This window comes from Diadema antillarum, unplaced genomic scaffold (genome assembly GCF_040938485.1).
Source record: "Diadema antillarum isolate AM-2024a unplaced genomic scaffold, OU_Dant_1.0 scf00000103, whole genome shotgun sequence".
Classification (NCBI taxonomy): domain Eukaryota; kingdom Metazoa; phylum Echinodermata; class Echinoidea; order Diadematoida; family Diadematidae; genus Diadema; species Diadema antillarum.
Genome location: NW_027270992.1, coordinates 151929 through 166874, shown reverse-complemented (window position 1 = coordinate 166874; position 14946 = coordinate 151929).

The window sequence follows — 14946 nt, the reverse complement described above, 5'->3', positions numbered from 1 at the left end:
TTTGTGGAAGTACGTGGTCCAGGAGTCAATTGCATTGTAGAGGATGAACGGAGGGATCTTGAGGAAGTAATGGAACGTAAAGAAACAAGGTCAGTGAGATACCTGGGGGCTTGCCCATTCAGAATTTTGTACGTAAGCAAAAGAACTTTAAAAGATATGCGGTGATGTACGGGAAGCCAGTGGAGAGAACGGAGGATTGGAGTTATGGGCTCGGATTTCCTGGAGAGGGAGACAAGTCTTGCGGCAGAATTTTGTACCCGTTGAAGTGGGAATATATGTGTCTGAGGGAGGTTAGAAAATATGGCATTGCAATAATCTAGATGACAAGAAACAAATGCGTGAGTTAATTTGGCAGTTGTAGGTCGGTCAAGTAGCTTCCTCATCTTCCCAATTTTGAACAATCCAAAAGATGCTGCCTTACAAATGTGCTTAATGTGGTGTTGAAGGGTAAGATTTTTGTCAATGATCAAACCAAGATCGCGTACCCATTCACTACACTTGGTAGAAACATTATCAGAAACTAAATCTGGGAATGGATTGGTGTTTCTATGTTTGGAATATATATGGATCATCTCTGATTTTTGTTCGTTGAGGCAAAGCTTATTGTTTGAGGACCAGATTTTGATGTCCTCAAGACAGTTCTGAAGTTTTTGAGCTGCTTCAGCCGTCTCATTTGGTTTGAGTGTCACATAAATCTGTGTGTCGTCAGCATACACCAAATGCTGAATGCCTTGGTGGGATTCAATGACTTTGGACAATGGACTGGTATATAGAAGAAAAAGGAGTGGCCCAACCACAGAACCTTGCGGAACCCCGCAGGTCAGGGGGAATGGTGAAGACAGCGTGTCATTGATGATGACTCGTTGAGTACGGCTGTGAAGATATGAACGGATCCAGTCAAGAACAGTTCCGGATATCAGGAAGTCTTTTTCAAGGCGGAGAAGTAACACACTGTGGTCAATAGTGTCAAAAGCAGCTGTGTAGTCCAGAAGTATTAACGCTGCTTCATTTCCCTTGTCTACGGCCAGTAGAAGATCATTGAAAAGTTTAACCAAGGCAGTTTCTGTCGAATGATGATTTCGATATGCGGATTGAAAAATAGGAAACATGCCAGATCTTTCAAGGTAATCTTTGAGTTGTGATGACACAATCCTCTCCAAGACCTTACCCAAAAATGGAAGATTAGCGATGGGTCTATAATTGTTGAGTTCATTTGGGTCAAGTGAAGACTTCTTCAGGAGAGGGAGGAGTAGAGATGACTTAAATGGTTCTGGGACGAGACCAGTGGACAGAGAGAGGTTGAACAACTTGGTAATGACAGGAAGAATATCATCCAGCGTGTCCTTCAACAACCAGGTAGGTATTGGGTCCAATTTACAGTACTTCGGTGGTAGTGATGCGATAAGTTCCTTAACTTCCAGATCAGATACAGGACAGAATTCTGAAAGTTGAAACTCAGATGGACCAATCAAAGCTGCGGTTGATGACACTGGAACAGAGTCGGGGAAGGCAGATATAACGTTGGCTACCTTCTCAGCAAAAAACTTTGCAAATTTGTTTGCAAGTTCAGAGTCCGACGAGCGTTCAGGAAGAATCAGTGAGTGATTTGATGAGGAGAGTGATTTCACGAGACTGAAGAGTCTCTTGGTGTCAGCATCAGCGATGAGATTCTTAAGGTAAGTTGACTTAGCCTTGAAGATGCGTTCGTAGTATGATTCACACTCGTAACGATACTGTTCCTGATCAAAACTAAGTCCTGACTTGATCATTCGACGTTCTGCCCGGCGGCGTCTCCTCTTTGCCTCTCGAATCTCGTCATTGAACCATGGTGCTTGAGGTCTGATCGTTACAGTTCGCACCTGGAGAGGAGCGTACCTATCTAGCAGAGAACGGAGACAGGTGTTGTAATGATCAGCAACTTCAGAAGGACAAGTCAGATCAAGAGAAGAACTGACTAACAAGTCAATGTCACTACGTAGAGAGTCCATGTCGATGTTGCGAAATTTTCTGTAGCTCACTTGTTTCTTGGGATTCTGCGGCCTTGTGAGGTTCGCTGAGGCAACAATTGCAGAATGATCTGAAGGTAGCGAAGATACCATGCTGACAGTGCGGATGATATCAGAATCCGAGTCTCTAGTGAAGAGTAGGTCCAGAGTATGACCGGCGCGATGAGTGGCACCTTGGACATGCTGCTTGAACCCCAGAGAATCAACTCGATCCATGAAAAACTTTGCAAAATTATCATTGGGATCATCTACATGCACATTAAAATCACCTAAGAGTACAGGTAAGTAATCACTAACACTTGCGCCTTCAAGAAGAGTGAGGAACTCTTCCAAGAAGGTCCGACTTGAGAAACTGTTACTTGTAGAAGGAGGAGGACGATAAATACAATATAACCTAACTGCAGAGGATGAAGTAAGGTTAAGTGTTAGATCAAGCAACTCAAATGAAGAAAAAGTGTGGTTTGTATTAACAGTGCACCGTACTGTCGATCTATAAAGTACAAAAATGCCACCACCTCTAGAGGATACACGGGGTTGATGAGTAAAATCATAATTTGGCAAAGATGATCTAAGGTCTGCCAAAGTGTAAGCATCTCTACTGCTATCCCCAGAGAGCCATGATTCAGTTATGACCACGACATCAAGCTTATTGTCCACAACTAAATCAGTAACTGCATGAATCTTATTGGTCAAGGACCTTGCATTCCACAGGCCAAGTTGGAGGCCCGTTGGAGGCACAGTGGTAGATACCGGGGTTTGCGACCTTGGGATCCTACGCCTACGTCCGCGGTGAGTTGGACGCTGACAGCCGATACCAAGCTCGCAAATCCTATTCCACACAGGCTGAGGCAGCAGCTGGTAAGGCTGGCTGTTCAACTGATATAGGGTATTGACATTATAACAAGTACGATTTGAAGAAACATCAGTATGTGTATAATGAAACGTAGGGTCGTGGACAAGATCAGAACAATGAGCACTGGGTTGTTGTGGGCCTGGATTAGGTTCAATATCACCAGAAGTTAAAGAACATAGATGAAAACAAGCTGTTGTGTTGCTGTAGTACAGTACTGGCTTACTACAAAACTTCAACCTGCTATTAGCAGCGGGCTGTGAGTTTAGCCACCATTCCTTACATACAAGAGACAGGTCAACATCACTGTCAACACTTAGAACGGGTGTAACAAGTGTAATGCAAATGAGCACTTTCACATAAAGTCTAGTACCCAGCATTGTCATGATATGCCATGTCAGGCATGCACAAAAGAAGCAGGAATGCCAAGCTGACAATTCAGCTGGAATACAAAGAACACACAGTCAATGGAGTGATGGAGAGTGCAACAAGATTGACAACAGAGCCACTCATGTATGCACTACATGTACAAAATGTATTGGCAGTGCAGAGCAAATCATGTAAAGCCAATGACAAAATTGTCTGCCAAAATACACAACAATTAGACCAAAGTAATACTTACAAATTGTCTACAATGTTCCTTGACCAATAAGATATCAATCATCAAAAATAGATGACAAAATACAAACAAAATCATTACCTAAAAAGAGAAACTTCAGAGCCTAAATGGGAGAGGCTACCACTCTATGGAGGCGCACACCAAAAAAAAAAACCAAAAAAAACCAAAAAAAAAACAAAAAAAAACAAAAAATCAAAAAAAAAAATCCCCCTGATGTTACTGCCAGTAATTGTCTGCAGTTGCGCCCGGTGCGCCCCCCCCCCTTAATTTCCAAAGCGAAAAAATATAGCTACAAACGGCAGTTTTTCTACTGTTTTTCGCTCTTTTCGCTCGCTCGCATTGAATCGTTATAGCCGTGGTCACAACTCGCCGTACTTGCAAGCGCGTGCTGTCTACTTGCAAAAACGTGGGCAAAATTTGGGGATCCGTACGTAGTAAGTACCGCCTCAGTACGGATTTTGGAGCACGCAGACACGCCGTAGCACTTTTAGGACACGAGGAACTTTCGCTGCGTTCGGGCTACGGATTCACCCTGAGTGCGGGCAACGTACGCGCCCTCTACAGCGAACATGCGTACAACGCACTGACTCCGTGCGTCTTTTAAAATTTTCCCACCGTCACTTGCTCGACGGACGGCGCACGTAGCACGTACGTGTTGAGCACGTAATAAGTGCGCAGCCCGTACTTATTCGACACTTCCCTGAGTTCAACTGCTCAATAGAGCACGCAGACCGTACCGAACTTGCCGAATAAGCACCTGCTCCGCACTTAAACGCAAGTTGTGCGCAGTGATTTCTGCAATGTACACGAGCCGAGCCGACGGAAGAATATCATCATTTCGTTTTCAAGATGTCCTGATGTTGGCAATTATACTGTTCTATTTCACCTACCGGGCAGAAATGCCCTGTAAGGATTATGGGATCGAAGATATCGCATACACAGAAAAACGATTGTTATATCACTAGAAAGGGCTTTCAAAACTCTTTCGAAGTTATTATATATATATATATATATATATATATATATATATATACACTTGCATCATATTTTGCGGCACATAAGACACAGTCAAAAACTGCTTGAAGAAGCAAAGCATATAGAAATCTTGAGCTCTGAGTGGTCAGTACATGAAGTGACCAGGTTTTTGGAGTTTTGATTTTTTTTTTTTTTTACATTTAAGAGCTGCACAAGCGTGGTTAAAAGGTATCGACCATCATTGTGTATGCAGACCAGTGATAAAGTCAGTACCATTCTCTGAAATTGAGAATGTGTATATTTTGAAATTAAGCAAGGAAGAAATTTCTATGACAATATTACCTTATATAGGGCCTTAATTGCAAACGTGACACCTTCAGACTCGGATAAAACTGCAAAACCATTGGCCTACATTCATTGTTCTAGTAATATGCTGATAAATCTATGATGATAAATCTAGCTCAAAAATGCCTCCATGGCTGAAAGGCCACCACCTCTGATACTGGGTATATAGATAGTAGACTTCATAACAGCATATCATATGCATCTCACCTCCAGTGCCAGTGTGTTAGGATGTTTCAACCAGAATAATGTTATACAATGTCATTGTATACCTGATATTGATAGTAGCCTATTAACCTACATCAGGTATACAATGCCATTTTATACGCGATGTAACCTATGTCCTATATCTGATATAGCCTATTAACCCTTTCTCTGTCAGTGAGTCAAATATGCACACATTTCACATATTTCATTTAGTTCATTTATTTCAATGTCATATTCTTTCAACAAAATATAAAAACCTATAGACATGAAATGAATATGACAAGCAGAAGGTTAAACTACCATTACACGTATGGAGAAGACGTATGATTATACATCTGAAGAACCTCGGAAGGTGGTCAGTGTTAGGCCTATACCCCTAGCATCTGACGGGGGAAAAAAAATAATCGCACTTGCACGCACTTACAACATGCGACAGAGTCGGGATACCGTGCGTGAGCAGTGCGTGAGCAGCACGTGTAATTACAGCCTCCGCAAGAGAACGTGGCAATCGCACGCAGATTGTAAGTTGTAAGCACGTAGAACTTACTTACCACGTGCACAACGTATACGATGCACGTAACCCCTCATGGCCAGGCGTGGCGTGCGGGCCACGTACTTACACCCTGCGCAACCGTGCGAGTGTCGTGCGTTGACGTTCTTTCTCCCTGCGCTAGTCACTCTCTCCCCACGTTTTTAGAAAAAACGTGAATGCCGTGGCTTCCGCCAAGAACGTACGGACGAAAAGCACGCACGGCGAGTTGTGACCAGGGCTTATGCAATTCACCTGATGTTGCTGCCAGTAATTGCCAGCAGTTGCGCCCGGTGGCATGCGCTTCACCCCCCCCCCCCTTAATTTCCAAAGCGGAAAAATATGGTTAAGAACGGCAGTTTTTGGACTGTAAAATGTAAAATTTTCAAGCTCGCTCGCATTTAATCGTTATGCAATTCACCTGATGTTGCTGCCAGTAATTGCCAGCAGTTCCGCCCGGTGCGCCCCCTCCCTTAATTTCCAAAGCGAAAAAATATGGCTAAATGTCGCTCGCTCGCATTTTAATCGTTATGCAATTCACCTGATGTTGCTGCCAGTAATTGCCAGCGGGTTCCGCCCGGTGTGCCCCCTCCCTTGATTTCCAAAGCGAAAAAATATGGCTAAGAACGGCAGCTTTTGGACTGTATAATGTAAAATTTTCAAGCTCGCTCGCATTTAATCGTTATGCAATTCACCTGATGTTGCTGCCAGTAATTGCCAGCAGGTCCGCCCGGTGCGCCCCCTCCCTTAATTTCCAAAGCGAAAAAATATGGCTACAAACGGTAGTTTTTGAACTGTAAAATGTAAAATTTTCAAGCTCGCTCTCTTCGCTCGCTCGCATTTTAATCGTTATGCAATTCACCAGGGCCCTCTTGCATAAAACCCTTACCGCTGGACTTACCGCTCCTTTCTAGCGGTAAGTCTTCAAATTAGTGGTAAATTTTATAATCCTTGATGCTGATTGGCTGTGATGCCTAATTTTGACGGTAGTTACCATTGAAATTCAACGGTAAGTTTTATGCAACGGGCCACTGATGTTGCTGCCAGTAATTGCCAGCGGGTTCCGCCTGGTGCGCCCCCTTCCTTGATTTCCAAAGCGAAAAAATATGGCTAAGAACGGCAGCTTTTGGACTGTAAAATGTAAAATTTTCAAGCTCGCTCGCATTTAATCGTTATGCAATTCACCTGATGTTGCTGCCAGTAATTGCCAGCAAGTCCGCCCGGTGCGCCCCCTCCCTTAATTTCCAAAGCGAAAAAATATGGCTACAAACGGTAGTTTTTGAACTGTTTTATATAAAATTTTCAAGCTCGCTCTCTTCGCTCGCTCGCATTTTAATCGTTATGCAATTCACCAGGGCCCTCTTGCATAAAACCCTTACCGCTGGACTTACCGCTCCTTTCTAGCGGTAAGTCTTCAAATTAGCGGTAAATTTTATAATCCTTGATGCTGATTGGCTGTGATGCCTAATTTTGACGGTAGTTACCATTGAAATTCAACGGTAAGTTTTATGCAACGGGCCACTGATGTTGCTGCCAGTAATTGCCAGCGGGTTCCGCCCGGTGCGCCCCCTTCCTTGATTTCCCGAAAGCGAAAAAATATGGCTAAGAACGGCAGCTTTTGGACTGTAAAATGTAAAATTTTCAAGCTCGCTCGCATTTAATCGTTATGCAATTCACCTGATGTTGCTGCTAGTAATTGCCAGCAGTTCCGCCCGGTGCGCCCCCTCCCTTAATTTCCAAAGCGAAAAAATATGGTTACAAACGGCAGTTTTTGGACTGTAAAATGTAAAATTTTCAAGCTCGCTCTCTTCGCTCGCTCGCATTTTAATCATATGCAATTCACCTGATGTTGCTGCCAGTAATTGCCAGCGGGTTCCGCCCGGTGCGCCCCCTCCCTTGATTTCCAAAGCGAAAAAATATGGCTAAGAACGGCAGCTTATGGACTGTAAAATGTAAAATTTTCAAGCTCGCTCTCTCCGCTCGCTCGCATGTAATCGTTATGCTGTTCTGATATTGCTGCCAGTAATTGCTAGGATTTGCGCCCGATGCGCCCCCCTTAAATTCCAAAGCGAAAAAATATAGCAACAAACGGCAGGTTTTTTTTTTTTTACTGTAAAATGGGTCAACATATTCAAGCTCGCTCGCATTTAATTGTTATGCCTTTCTCCTGATGTTGCTGCCAGTAACTGCCGGCAGTTGCGCCCGGTGCGCCCGGTGCGCGAAAAAATATAGCTACAAACGGCAGTTTTTTTTACTGTAAAATGTCAAAATTTTCAAGCTCGCTCGCTCCGCTCGCTCGCATTGAATTGTTATGCAATTCTCCTGATGTTGCTGCCAGTAATTGCCGGCAGTTGCGCAAAATATGGCTCCAAATGGCAGTTTTGGGACTGCATGTAAAATGTCACAATTTTCAAGATCGCTGTTTTCGCTTACTCGCATTTAATCGTTATGCCATTCACCTGATGTTGCTGCCAGTAATTGCCAGCAGTTGCGCCCGGTGCCCCCCCCCCCTTTAAAAAATATGGCTACAAACGCCATTTTTGGGACTGTAAAATGACACAATTTCAAAGCTCGCTCGCTCCGCTCGCTCGCATGTAATCGTTAAGCCATTCTCCCGATATTGCTGCCAGTAATTTGTCGTTTGACACCGTCATTCATAATCCATTTATAGGGGGACAACCCCCTCCCACAACGTCCCCCCCCCCCCCTTGCTCGTTCCGCTTGTTCGGGCTCGGTCGCGTTCATGACATCAGTGTAAGAATTATTACTATCGTGGAAGTTTATTTGAATTATACCATTTAAAGGCAAATTGTTCAATAACAATTTACTTCAAAATGTACTGATACCTTAAACAAGTGGGACTGTTTCAAGTCGATAAAACACGCAAAATACCTGCATCAAATTGCACCATTTACAACATCAAAATGCAAAAAGTGCTCACCGTGGGATAGGGACACTCCCTCCCACATCCTCCCCCTCGCTCACTCCTCTCGCTCTTGCTTGGCCGTGTTCATGATATTCAGTGTAAATATTAAAACAGGAAGTTTATTTTGGATGATATTATTTTATAGGCAAATTGTTCGATAATAATCTACATCAAAATATACTGGTTTATTTTAAACAAGTGGGACTGTTTCAAGTCGATAAAACAAGCAAAACAAGCATCAAATCCCCCCTCGCTCTCTCCGCTTGCTCGGGCTCGGTCGCGTTCATTACATCAGTGTAAGAATCAATACAAGAAGTTTATTGAAATGATATAGTTTATAAGCACATTGTTCAACAACAAATTCCATCAAGTGGGACTGTTTCAATTCGATAAAAACACGCCAAAAGCCTGCATCAAATTGCACCATTTACAACATCAAAATGCAAAAAGTTCTCACCGTGGGAGGGGGGGGGGGGGACAACAGGCACTTCCACACCCTCTCCCCCTCCCCCTTGCTCGCTCCCTCGCATACTAACACCCCCCCCCCCCCCAAGATGAAATCCTAGCTGCGCCGGTGCCCTTTCCCCGCTTGGTTTCCCTCAAAAACAGTAAAAGTCTAGGATTTAGAGCTTCCTATATTCCAAATGTCTGTCCAAAAAAAAATCTCGTTACATTAGGGTCAAAACGCATCCCCCTTGAAAAAGAGCTGGTGACGCCCCTGAGTGACTATTTTTCTGAGCTTTCACGGCCGTTGTTCAACCCCTGTTCTTTGTATCCGCTATATGCTACTCTATTACAGCAGACGCTACGTCTGTGTTTCGCATGCATAGCTGAAGTGAGTGTACACGTGTACTGCACTACGGACTAGTGTAGTGCGGCTGCGAAATGGGTACATGAGTGGAGGGGGCAACGGCGTTGCCAGGATTTGATCTTGGGGGGGGGGGGGGCGGTTAGTGTGCGAGGGAGCGAAGCGACCGAGCCCGAGCGAGCGGAGCGAGCGAGAGGGGGAGGGTGTGGGAGGGGGGTGTCCCCCCTCCCACGGTAAGAACTTTTAGCATTTTGATGTTGTGAATGGTGCAATTTGATGCATGTTTTTGCGCGTTTTATCGACGTGAAACAGTCCCACTTGTTTAAGGTTCCAGTATATTTTGATGTAGATTATCATTGAATAATTTGCCTATAATATGGTATAATTAAAATACACTTCTTGTATTACTTCTTTTCACTGAATATCATGAACGCGACTTAACCCGAGCGAAGCGACCGAGCCCGAGCGAGCGGAGCGAGCGAGGGGGGGGGGGGAGGGTGTGGGAGGGGGTGTCCCCCCTCCCACGGTAAGAACTTTTTGCATTTTGATGTTGTAAATGGTGCAATTTGATACATGTTTTTGCGCGTTTTATCGACGTGAAACGGTCCCACTTGTTTAAGCTTGCAGTATATTTTGATGTAGATTATCATTGAACAATTTGCCTATAATATGGTATAATTCAAATACACTTCTTGTATTACTTCTTTTCACTGAATATCATGAACACGACTGAACCCGAGCGAGCGGAGCGAGCGAGGGGAGAGGGGAGGGTGTGGGAGGGGATGTCCCCCTCCCACGGTAAGAACTTTTTGCATTTTGATGTTGCAAATGGTGCAATTAGATGCATGTTTTTGCGCGTTTTATCGACGTGAAACAGTCCCACTTGTTTAAGGTAGCAGTATATTTTAGTGTAGATTATTATTGAACAATTTGCCTATAAAATGGTATAAGTTTAATACACCTCTTGTATAAATTCTTTTCACTGAATATCATGAACGCGACTGAACCCGAGCGAGCGGAGCGAGTGAAGGGGGAGGGGAGGGTGTGTCCCCCCTCCCACGGTAAGAACTTTTTGCATTTTGATGTTGTAAATGGTGCAATTTGATGCATGTTTTTGCGTGTTTTAACGACGTGAAACAGTCCCACTTGTTTAAGGTAGCAGTATATTTTGATGTAGATTATCATTGAACAATTTGCCTATTTAATGGTATAATTTAAATACACTTCTTGTATTAATTCTTTTCACTGAATATCATGAACGCGACTGAACCCGAGCGAGCGGAGCGAGCGAGGGGGGAGGGGAGGGGGTGTCCCCCCCCCCTCCCACGGTGAGAACTATTTGCATTTTGATGTTGCAAATGGTGCAATGTGATGCATGTTTTTGCGCGTTTTATCGACGTGAAACAGTCCCACTTGGTTAAGGTAGCAGTATATTTTGATGTAGATTATCATTGAACAATTTGCCTATAAAATGCTATCATTTAAATACGCTTCTTGTATTAATCCTTTTCACTGAATATCATGAACGTGACTGAACCCGAGAGAGCGGAGAGAGCGAAGGGGGAGGGGAGGGTGTGGGAGGGGGTGTCCCCCCTCCCACGGTTAGAACTTTTTGCATTTTTGATGTTGCAAATGGTGCAATTTGATGCATGTTTTTGCGTGTTTTAACGAGTTGAAACAGTCCCACTTGTTTAAAGTTGCAGTATATTTTAGTGTAGATTATTATTGAACAATTTGCCTACAAAATGGTATCATTTAAATAATCTTCTTGTATTAATTCTTACACTGAATATCATGAACACTGTCTGTTCAGCAGTCAAACAGAAAAATCATGCACACGAGGGTGTAGATAGGGGAATATCCCCTCCCACACGAAGGTGATTTTGCATTTTCAGACCTGAAATTCAGCGATCTGTTGCAAAGTTTTGGTGCAATACTTTTTCATCGAAGCGATAAAATCACGGAATTTAGCTCTTATTCTGAATGTGCACCATCTGTGTGTACACTGTATGTATAAAGTCTAGTGAGGTAGAGCTTAGGGGAAGGGGGATTCCTCCTCCCGCTCGCGGAGCTTTTGCGTTTTTAGAATTGAAATAAAGCGATCTGGGTATAGCCACAGTCTACTTCTATGCATGGCGGAAGGGTGGGGGAGGGGCGGGCGAGCAGGGAGAAGGCGTGGGCGAGTGTTATCCCCACCCTTCCCTTCCGATTGAGCTTTTGCCTTTTTAAGGTTGAAATTGAGATATCTCGTCTACGCACATTTGATGGAATCAACATTTGGAAAATCACACACACACACACACACACACACACAAAACTGATGGGGGAGGGGGGGGGACTGAGGGAGGAAAGGGTCGATTAAAAGGGGAAATTCCCCTTATACATGAGGGAACCTTGAGTTTTCGGAATATAAGTGATAAGTCTTGTGCACTCAGAATTATTCATAATTTTTTGTAAATCTAAAAAGTGTACTAAGCTAGGGAAAGAGGCACAGAGGGGGAGGGTTTTGGAGGGGGTATCCCCCTCCCAAGCACGAGAGATTTTGCATATTTTTAATTGAAATTCAACGATCTGGTGCACACTTTGAGTGAAATATTCCAAAAAATATCTTATTTGATGAAAGGTTGCAAAGGAGACCCGCTTCATGTGCATGCATACAGTATACACGCATTTTTTTTTCCGCCTCCCAAATCCCCGGTCCAAATCTTAGGGGGGGGGGGGGGGGGCGATCGCCCCCATCGCCCCCCCTCCCCCTGGCTACGCCAGTGGGAGGGGGTTTAGTCCAGCGGATATAGAGCACATAGGGTGAATCATGCACATTATGGTAAAAGCACCATACTTGGTACACATGTACATGATGCCAATACAAGTCATTTCTGATATGGAAGCCACTCCGATTCTGCCTGTGGCGGCCGTGGCGGCTATTTTTCAAAATGGCCGCAATGTGATATAACAATGCTGTGTATTTTGGAAACTATAAGTCCGATTGTCGTGATTCTTGTACCAAAGTATAGGTTTTGAGGGTCAAGGATTCCAATAAGATAATTTTTGAGAGGATAAAACCACAGCAACCTACTTATTAGCGGCCATTTTGAAAAAAACAAAACATGGCTGCCGCTCTACATTCTATTCATATATCTTTAAAACCAATGGATGCATCTTCATGATTCTGGTACAAAAATATGTTTTTGAGGATCAATTATTTAAATGGATACATCTTTTCGTGTATACAACCATCACATCCTATGTTTTGGCTGCCATTTTAAAACATGGCCACCGCAATATGTACTATACTGGAGGCATACGTCTTTGAAACTAATTGGGGTCAATGATTTTAAACAAGCATTTGTTGATGAATAGAACTAACACATTTCGTTTTCATGTCCATTTTGATAAATATGACTGCCGAACTACATAGAATATGCACACACACACATACACACACACACACACACACACACACATTATATACAGTGTGGCCTAGAATTAAGGGAAACGCGAGTTTTCGCAAATATTTGCACATTTGCATTACTTTGATGCCAAAATGAATGACACAGAGTTATAGAGAATTTATCTAGAAGAAGAATGACACCAAAATCATCCGATTTGGTTGAGTAGTTTTCATTCTACAGATGTTTTTGTAAAGACGGGTCGAGCGTAAATTTCTTAGCTCAATTCAACAAATTTCAGCATCGAACAAAAGCCACTGCCTTGGGAGACTAACAAAGAATTGAGGCCGCACATCACAATGTGGAATACTTGAATAGGATTATTGTCGAAAATTGACCTTCAATCAAATGGGTAGTCTCCGTTGCTGAGCTTTGATAAAATAAAATAAGAAATTAATGATCAACAAAAACATGTCTAGAAAGAAAAGTACTCAACCAAATTGGACAATTTCGTTCGGGTTTTGAAAAAAATATTCGTTTCCGTTCTCTGAGGGGCCACCCTGTATATATATATATATATACAATGTATATACACCCTCACTTGCCATATGTATTGTCCCATTGACAAGAATCGTTCACCTGTTATTGGTAAATGAACCTCCTTTGTTGTTGCGGCGTTTAGTTCTTTATTGTTCATTGGTTGTTGTTGATTGACCACACGTACTCTATCACATTTACTATTCACATATATATGTATTGAACATCACATAAGTACAATTGTTGCATACCTGGAATACTAAAGATAATTATGTTGAATATCAAAGGTAGAATAAATGGTGAGAATGGAATAGAAGACTTTCCCCCCAATTTTGGATGCATAGACAGGAGAGTACAATTAGTGTACTGTCATAGTTTCCAGCCACAAAGACATGATAATTGCAGTCTTATAAGACCTATTACTGATTTCTAAAGTTTGTTTTCAGTTCTTTTTCATTATTTCATAGTATGACCTTGTCAAACCTGTTACACAAAATTATAAGGAATCATATGACATTGTATGATGGAATCGAATGAGCTCTGACAATCCAAAACAATTATTGTTCCTGATCATCCATTGATGAGCGGTGATGAACGTGAATGCATAGATGCAGGTGCGCTTTAGAGAACGTCTTCAGTGTTTCTACTGGTGCCGGTAAGTATGATCGATTTACTGAATATTTTATTCTGCAGTTTTATCTTCCAATAATTATCCATGAACCTAAAGATTTGTATTTCTTTGAGGTTTTCCTTAAATTCATTCTTATAGCATAATTTTTCTTGTAGTTAATATTTTGGATGGGCGCTGTTACGTTATAAAATTGTGTTGAAATGCCCACTGTCCATTTACCTGTAGAAGTTGCTTTTGAATTATGAAACCTTAATCCTTATTCCACAAGAGAATGGCAAATGCATCAAATATATGTTTGTATAATTTCTTTGGGGTTAGGGTAGGGTGAAATTCAGTTCAAGAGGCTAAAATCATTGATAAAAATTAATGCATAGATCAACCCTAACAACTAATGTATTCAGAGTAGAACTACACACAGAAACAGATAATTTGATTTTTCCTAGTTCTTGTTCTTTACAAATTATTGTACATCAAAAGGTAAAATTCACAACCACAAATCCATTTAAAGAAAACGTTTGTCACATTTCTAGAAAAAAAATGTACACATAAGTTTTTTGCTTTACCTCTGTTAAGCACATTTACATAAAATGTTATCTTTTTAAGTAATTGGTAATTGGGTTTATTTGTAGGATAACATGGCTTCAAAAGTAAAGCACATTTCAACCGAGAAACCAGCTCCCAGGAAAGAAACGGATTGGACCAAGTGCATCATATGTCAACATGATGACACGAAAAACCAATCATGTCCAGCTTTGTCTAAAAGAAATGATGTTGGCATAGGATACAAAACTTTGGCAGAAGATCTGATTTCTTTTCATGAGGTCGATTCTTTACCCACTACGCTGCAAATGGCAATTAGATGTAAACGTAAAGATGTATTGTATAATACCTATTATATTTACTTTATCCTTTGATGTATAAGATTCAGTGTAGTTGTAAGTATCAGAACAGCCTGGTCAATCATGGATTTTGTAGACATACATAATAGTGTGTTTACATTTGATGTAAGTGACCCAAGAAGTTTTAGAAGTTTTCTCACACTTAGTGTCATGTTTCCAAAGAAAACAGATGTACTATATTGGTTGGAAACTATGATTTTCATTCCATGGTCCAGGGACCAGAGAAAG